The sequence below is a fragment of the Anas platyrhynchos genome, chromosome 22 (genome assembly GCF_047663525.1).
Source record: "Anas platyrhynchos isolate ZD024472 breed Pekin duck chromosome 22, IASCAAS_PekinDuck_T2T, whole genome shotgun sequence".
Taxonomy (NCBI): Eukaryota; Metazoa; Chordata; class Aves; order Anseriformes; family Anatidae; genus Anas; species Anas platyrhynchos.
In genome coordinates this window covers 3401664-3408798 of record NC_092608.1, presented here as the reverse complement: position 1 = coordinate 3408798, position 7135 = coordinate 3401664, and the positions used below count along the sequence as shown (strand labels likewise).

The window sequence follows — 7135 nt, the reverse complement described above, 5'->3', positions numbered from 1 at the left end:
CCTCTGTCAAGAAGCTTGGTTTGGACTGCTGAAGAGGAGGAGCAGGAAGACTTTTGTATTTCCCATTAATAGATGCTGCTCCTAGCCCAGTGTGGTGCATGACTGGAACTGAATTACATGGCTGAGAGTTGTGCTAGTCTAAGGTAGGCTTTAGCCAGGCACTATCTTCTCCTAAATAAACTGAAACTCCATTCAAAGAACATTTTAAAATATATAAATATACATATATAACACATAATATGTTTCAATAAATCTATTTAATCTTCATTTAAATTTCTAAGACGCTTAGTGTTTCAGGGAAACAAGGTAAGGAAAAGCACACCTGCTTTACTGGAACACATTTCTTCCTTGCCTTCATCTCAGTTCTTCACAGAAATATTTTCCACACATTTACCTTTGAAAAGCTTCAAGCATTAGTAATTTCTACTTGCAGTCAGAACTCTGTCCAGGTATTTACCAGCTAGTTCAGGAACATTCTCAGGAAGGTTGCAGTGACATGGATGAGTTAACACCTACTGTGTCTTTGCTGTCTTCTCCATGCACTTGCTCACTCTTCCTCCTGGCCCCTTTGCACCAAGCTGTGCACCCTGCGTGCAGTTTGGATCCAGACAAAGCCAATGCAAGCCAGCCTGGGTTTGCTGGAGTCAATGCTGTGCTGTGTTCACTATCCAGGGTTCTGACATCTCTTGTGTGGATTTTCCCTACCTGAGAGCTTTTGCTTGTGAGATACTGACCCTGAACCTGGTGTTCCTGGCCCAAATGACTCTCCAAGCTCCATGTTCCTGTCGTTGGATGCTGCATTGCTGTGGTCACCACACGTCCCTCTTACACGGGCTGCGATGTAAACAGACTGCTTCGCTGCTTAGCTTTTATTTCAGGAACAATAAACCAAACCGTCCTAGGATGAGCATGGACTGGTAATTTCAATGTCTATAAAAGTGATTATCTTCACTCATAATTCCTTATTCTAAACAGTCTGGCTAAAAGTTTCCAGCTTCAGGCTAAAGTTACTTGCTTAGTGAGATGGTGAATGTAACCTCATGCTGCTGGGACGTGTCTCTGCCCTTAGCTTAAGGGTTGAGGCTAGATGGTATTGCTAAAAGGCTTTTTTAGCTCCCTCTATGTTGGGTTCCCCTTGGATTGCCATTCAGGTGTGTTTCTGTTGATGTGGTCGCTTAAACTTTGTCCTGTGAGCTACACGGACAAGGGACAGCTGGGTTGTCCCAGCTCTGCAGTTGTCACTGCTGCTGAGCTGGCTGCCTCCGAAGGGCACGGTGCTGTGCAGGATCAGCCTTTCACACGTGGAACTTGCAGCTAATTTTATTTAATTCACACGGGGCCTTGGACAGGCTGTGTTGGAGTTAGGAGATGAGAAAAGCCACCGCTGTAACCCCAGGTTCATCCAGCCTGCAGCCCCGTGCTTTCTTCTACAGACAAGTAAAAGCGAGCATCCAGACACCAGGATCCAGCCTGTGAATATTTTCCCTGGCTGTGAGCTGACAGGTTATGAGGTTTTAAGTTCTATTCGAATTTCCAGTTTTGTAAATGATCCCGATGCCACGCTCCAGACTGACTCCAGGGGTATTTACGTTGGATTAGCAGCAGATTGCCTGCCTCTCCTCACGCGGCAGAAGAAGGCCCGGCAGATGTAAACTCCCCTTGAATGGCGGGCTATTAACCTTCGAGCAAAATGATGAGTTTGTCATATAAAACTCTTGTTATAAATAGGCACAGGTTATAAATCAGGCTTGGGGACGGTGATGAAATCCAACAGCACCAGAGAGCCTCCCCAGGCCTCTTCTCTGAGAGGAGCCTGCACCCGGAATGGCTGGTTGGTCTTGAAGGAAACCTCAAGGGGAATTTTAAAACTGCTCTGAATTGGTGACTGTAGGGGAAAGAAAAAAAATAGCCCTCTAAGGGCATTACTAGTATATATTTTAAAACTAATACTTCAACACTGCAACTGCAGTGAAAGAGAAAGCCACAGCAGCGTGTTCCAAAAAGCTTCATCTGCTACATTTCCATAGAAAATTTGGGAGCTGCTGACTGTAAAAATTGAGCTTGTCTATTCAAAGGAAGTACCAAACTCATCAGTTACACAGCTGATTCTTGTTCAGTGACTTTCCTTAATGCTCAAGTCAGGCTGGTATCAGTGAAGACTAAGAGGCCATGAGATTAGGGTTTCAGGTGCACCAAATTTAATCCAGGACAGCCAATTTTCTGTAGGTTCCTAGGAGCTGCTGTTTCCCTGCTAAGTAACCAGTGGGAAGGGACAGGCAGCTGTTTGTACCTGCAGTGCTGGTGAGTAGGTGTTGGCTGCATGTGGGATGGAGGATTTACACCTAGGTGGTGAGGGTATTTTGTGTGTAGGATCACTGTAACATGGGCTTTGAACACCTGGGTGCGAGTGGGGAAGGTACCAGAGTGCAGGGCTGGGGAGGAGGGACTGGAGTCCAGAGGGCTGGAATTAAATACAGAACAGCGAGCACAGCCTGCTGGCCTTGTGTCTTCTTCATAAACCACTATGTGAATAAGGATCATGCCACAAACACCCAAGGAACAGCTTTCTTATACCTACACCAAGCTTTCCTGCATAGACCCGTGGTTCTGTAACTGCCCAAACAAATAAATCTGCGTAGAGGGCAAGGGGGTGGAAGGAACCGCTGAGAAATATCTTTATTCTTGGTTATATGCTCAGTTAATCAACTCGTGGAGAGGCTCCAAATGGAGATAAGGATGGAAATAGCAGCTTGAAAGCTCCGCAGCAATGGAGAGCTCCAGGGCTGCGTTGGTGCTGTTGTGTGGCTGTGTCTGCAGGAGGCCCCTTCCTGCACTGTGTCAGCGCAGCTCAGGCGTCCCCACACGCAGTGCTAACGTGCCTGGAAACGTTTTCCCTAGCATTAGGACTTCTGAGAAATACTTGCCACACTGATGAAAAACAAGAGAGAAACCTGGCATCGCATGGAGAACAGCATCTTGAGTTTCCATAAAACTTTCTTCCAGGTTTTAAGGCCCTAACTCTTAAATCCAGAAATTGCATTTAAGATACTGGCTTCTTCATTAGATCCGCTCTGTACTCTGGTTCATAACTGCTGCTTGTTTTTGCCTTCTTTTTGGCAAAGAAATCGTTGTTTGCTGTTTGTTTGGCGTAAACACTGAAGCCAGGGAAGAGACAAGCATGCAAACAGTGTTTGTTTCTCTTCTGCCTGCTGCTTGTCCTCCCTCTAGCTGGGGCTGCCTTGCAGAGCACTGGAAGAGCAGCTGGTCTCAGGGAAGGAGTCTCAGCCATGGTGCTTTCAAGCTTCAGTAAATGGGAGAACACTTCAATATAGCTCTAGCTGCAAGAGAAAAATGCTGGGCCAACTTAAACTGGCTGAAAACAGTCCTTGAACTAGCTCAGGTGTCTCCTTTGACAGGGCATTGACTGTTTGCTGTGTGTGTTGTGCTTGGAGTCTAGTAAAGATTTACAGAATGGAGCTGTTTGTTTGTTTGCTTTGTTTAATCAAAGGTCTTGAGGGCTGCTGTAATTATCAAACTTTTTTTTTTTTTTTTTTATTATTTTTTATTTTTTCCCAGCAAAGGGCACGGGGAGTTGCCAGTAATCTATAAAACAGCAATGACAGTCAATCTGGGGGAAATGATCTCAAGCATTATAAATATCTCCTACCAGGTTTGGGTTTTAAAGTTTTATGAAGTGATAGAGGTTCTGGGAATGTTTTTTACAAGAGACCGGAGGGCGAGCAGCAGGGCAGCTCGCAGGGGTAGCTGCTTTATGTGCTGCCTGCGGGGCTGGATGCTGGCCGCAGCTCCCTGAAGCCCTGGGTGTTGTACCCTCAGGGGATGTGTGCTCGCCTGCGGGAGCAGATATGCCTGGGAGCAGGAGAATGGAAAGATGTGGTTTCTGGCACCCTCACTGACCTGCTTGTTGGCCTTGGGCAAGTCTCATTGTTAGTGTCTTCCCTATTTCAGCTGGCAGCTCTTTGGGAAAGGGGCTTCGGTGGGTTCCTTCACCCTATGTGTTGGGCCCGTGCAAGGTTAATGAGTGCTTGTGTTCTGGAGCTTGCTTAGGTTGCCCTTAAGTAATGTTTGGTAGCCCTGTACGCCAAGAGGAACACTGTCTTTGTGAAGAGCAGTGGTGCTTTACAAGCATGATTAACTCCCGTTAATATTGCCACAAATAGAGAGCATCAGCTTGCTGCTGCAGAGGACGGGGCATTAAAGGGATTGGGGGCTTGTGCACGAGGGCACTGGCATTGAGGGATCGCATCTGCCTCCCACTCAGGGAAGGAGTCATCAGCTTTCCTGAAACCTTCTGCTGAAAATCAAATGGAAACTTCCCCAGCAGCGGGGGTGTGTCTATTCCAGAACCTTTCTGGGTAACGTCTGGATAACTTCCATTGTCTGGGCTGTTTTTCCCCCGTTTTCTTGCTGCCAGAGGTGTTCTGCAGTCGGAGGTGAGGAAACGCTGACCTCAGAGGATGGCGTTTCCAGTTTCAACCACAGGCAGGAGCTACTGGAAATATCACCCCTGTGAAGATTCCAGCCCTGCTCTGCTGTCTTCTGTGGTTTGCGTAAATCCAAGTGGCTGGATCCTCACCTGGGCTGCATCAGCATCGTTCCCCTAAGCTTCAGGGGGCTGTTCTGGTTCCTGTAGCTGTGGCTGCCCAGGTAGACTGAAATACTTCCCCATTGCTTGTTGCTGGATCCTAACCTTGTCATTACCTTAACGGCAGAGAATCCGTAACTGGAATTTCAGACTTCTACCTCTTTGATCTCCTCCTCGCTCTCTTGTGTTGTCATGATTAATGACAGACTATTTGAAAAATGCTGCGGTGTCTGACTAATGCAATCTGAGGGGTGGGCAGAGTTCCTTATTTCCTCCTGTTGCAGACCTGTTAAGTGACTGGAGAAGAGTTTATTTTCCACTTCACTTTGTCAGAGCTTTTGAGTGCCTGGGGCAAGGAGGGGGTTAATATTCTCTGCTGTGCTAAAAGTAACTTTTTTTTTTTTTAATCAATTAACCACCTATCTTTCCTGGTCCAAAAAAGAAACAAAAGTATGTGTGACATCCAAATTCTGCACATAAAAGTCCCATTTTATATTAATAAAATGTATCGAGTTACTTATCTGGAGGCTGTTTGTCTTGCAGTAAGATACTTGCATCAGCTAGCGAGTGCCTCCGTGGCTCTGTGCATCCCACCCTGACCAAGGATAGCGTGTGAATTACCAGCAATGGGTGAAAAAAAGTCCTTGATGGGGAGTGGGAGCAATGCTGCAAGAGCAGCCAAGGACTCCTGGGATCTGGAGATGCAGAAAGAAAGGCATTGATGGTCTGCACAACAACAAAAACCCCAAGGAAAATGTAAATCCTTGGTGGTTTCTCATGTCTTCAATGCACTGGTCTTCTGGATGTTGAGCCGCTGCTGGCATTTGTCAGCAAGGTTTGTTCTGAGAGAGAGAAGCAGAGCTGGTTACTTCATAAGAGCTTGTTCCACGTCCCTGAGGACCTCAGAGTTCTGCAGAAGCAGAAAGGTGCTCAGGCAATGAGAGGGCAGGCAGTGTGGGCACCACTTGCTGCTGAGCCTGAGATGTGAACCAAAACACAGCTGCTTGCTGGGCATGAAAACGCTCTGCCTGGTACTTCTGTTGCTGTAGTGCCCATCTCAACAACGCCCAGTTAGTGCCAGAAACAAGTAACCTCTTCTGATGGGGCTGCCCTGTGATCTAGGGAAAGACTTTGCTCAGGCTTCTTGGGAAGGTCCTGTCTGTGTCAAGGGCCATGTGGAGCACTCAGAATGCATTCATTGGTGTCCCCTGGGTCTCTGCACAAAGACAAGTGTCCCTGTCTCTGCAAAGGTCACTGCCACGGAGCTGTGGGCAGCAGCTGGAGCAGGCTGAGAAGCCAGGAAGCAAACTGCAGCCAGGCTGGCTCCCGCAGGCTGGTATTTGTGGAATTGGTCCGTACTGACATATTTACTCTTTGTTTTAGAGCAAAGTGCCAGGTAAAGAGGGAGAAGAAGTCAGACAGCAGCGCTAGACATCTCAGGGCTGGATCTCCAGCCATTGCCCCTTGCCTCACTAGGGCTCAATGGGCTACATTCTTCTTTCTTTTCCCCCTGATTTAGACAAATAGGAGCTGGAGCCTTAAGGTATATTAGAGAGTGATAGGGATCTGGCTGATAATACTTTCTGGGCTGTGCATGAGGAAGCCATTAGTTTAAATCAGGATGGACAGGATCTGATAACAGGGAGGTGGACGAGGGGGAAATGGGCTGTGCCAGGTGACAGTGCTGATGCTCACCTCCTCTATCAGCCACAGCAACTGGGGCTGAGCCTCAGACCTGCAGGATGATGCTGGGGAAAAGGGGATGCAGGTGGATGGCAAACAGCAGGAGCTGCTTGCTGGGTGCCACGATCTGTGTCCTTTCCCACCTAGCACCAAACCCTGTGTCAGCTCCGTCCCATCCCGCACAGCCAGGAGCAGAAGTGTGTGCGCACAGCCCCTGCCACGTGGAAGCTCACCAGGCTTGTTCATGCTTGAGTTGTCAGTGGAGGCTAATTAAAAAGCATGATCTCACTTAATGAGCGTGAAGATTTTTCTCTCCGTGTTTCAAGACACCTTTAGGCGCTGTCAGACACAGCCAGGCGGCAGGCTCTGACTTCATTTCGATGCCTTCCTCCTCCTCAGGAGGAAGAGGGGGCAGTGACCAGCATCTTTGCTTTAAGCTTAATGCAAAACAGAGGTCCCAAACCTGAAGGTCTCCCTGGCGGTTTGTCCTTGCAGCTTCTGGAGGACAGACAGGACTGAAGCCTGCTGTGCTGCAGTGGAAAATGCCTGGAATACCTGTCCAGAGACCTCAGTCCTCCTCCCCTGCTTCCTCTTGCTTACCTCGCCCTTTCTTTCCAAGCCACCATTAATGATGTTAAATCTCTCTGGATGCTTTTGTTGTTAGCTCTCATTGCTTGGAGCGAAAATAGTAAGAGCTGGGAATTCCTCTTCAAGGCCTGATGAGCTCAAGCCATGTAAAACACCATCCAAAATCAGCCTCCCTCTGCACGCCACCAAGCTGCAGCCCTTCAAACCAGCACGCCGGGTGCCTGTGCCCAAAACCCCTCGCTCCCCAGGGATGCCCGT

General features: G+C 48.0%; 1 long non-coding RNA gene across 4 annotated transcripts in view; it reads left to right on the top strand.

The window, feature by feature from the left end:
* The first annotated feature begins 2144 nt into the window (after positions 1-2144).
* Positions 2145-7135, top strand: part of LOC106018933 (uncharacterized) — a 36653-nt gene continuing 31662 nt past the window's right edge. For 3 of the 4 annotated variants that reach the window (XR_011804653.1, XR_011804655.1, XR_011804654.1), the window contains exon 1: positions 2149-2301. This is a non-coding gene — a long non-coding RNA (uncharacterized lncRNA). Of the gene's footprint in view, positions 2302-7135 lie in introns of all 4 variants that reach the window. The other variant, XR_011804656.1, reaches the window with a different exon arrangement.